Below are 712 nucleotides of genomic sequence, written 5' to 3' on the forward strand. Positions count from 1 at the left end.
CTTGTGTTGGTCTGTCACCATCATAAGGACAACGTGAGGAAGAGATTAAGCATGCCAGCCAGAGGGGCCTGGGTGCCAACACCAGCTGCCTCTGTCCTTGCTTTGTGATCTCGAGCTAACCTCCCTCTGCTTCAGTTTCTTCCTCTGAAAACAAACAGAGGGAACCATGCCTCTTTCACGGATGTGCTGTTGAGAAGCACAGGGAGGGCGTGTTTATGTGACACGGAGACGAGTGTTTAATTCTATTCATTCAGTGAATGATGGATCAAACTCCCATTCAACAGTGTTGATTAGAGTTTGGTAGATGTGGTTGAAATCTACCTTCTACAAAGGCAGGTCGGTTATTCACTTGGCAATAATCGGCATGGAGAATGCAAGCAGATATTCAGAGGTAGCATAAATATGTAAAAACAAGATGCAAAACAGAATCACACTTAGCCCGAACAGGCGGCCAAGAATTATTTTCCTATCACAATGTACCAAAGGGATAAAACACAATCCAGACAATGACAGCAGTGGCTTCCTACGGCAGCAAGAGGCGCACACACACAGTTTTCAAAGCTCTCAGGTATTGTTGCCTCTTCGTGATAGTTGATCTCCTCCGAGTTCCATTCCAACACCTAAAACCCATTCCCGTACCAGTTGGGAATCACACCCTTTACAAGACTTCAGGCAAAATACTGAATTTATTCACTTGATTTGACCAGTCACG

The sequence above is a fragment of the Orcinus orca genome, chromosome 2, assembly GCF_937001465.1.
Source record: "Orcinus orca chromosome 2, mOrcOrc1.1, whole genome shotgun sequence".
Taxonomy (NCBI): Eukaryota; Metazoa; Chordata; class Mammalia; order Artiodactyla; family Delphinidae; genus Orcinus; species Orcinus orca.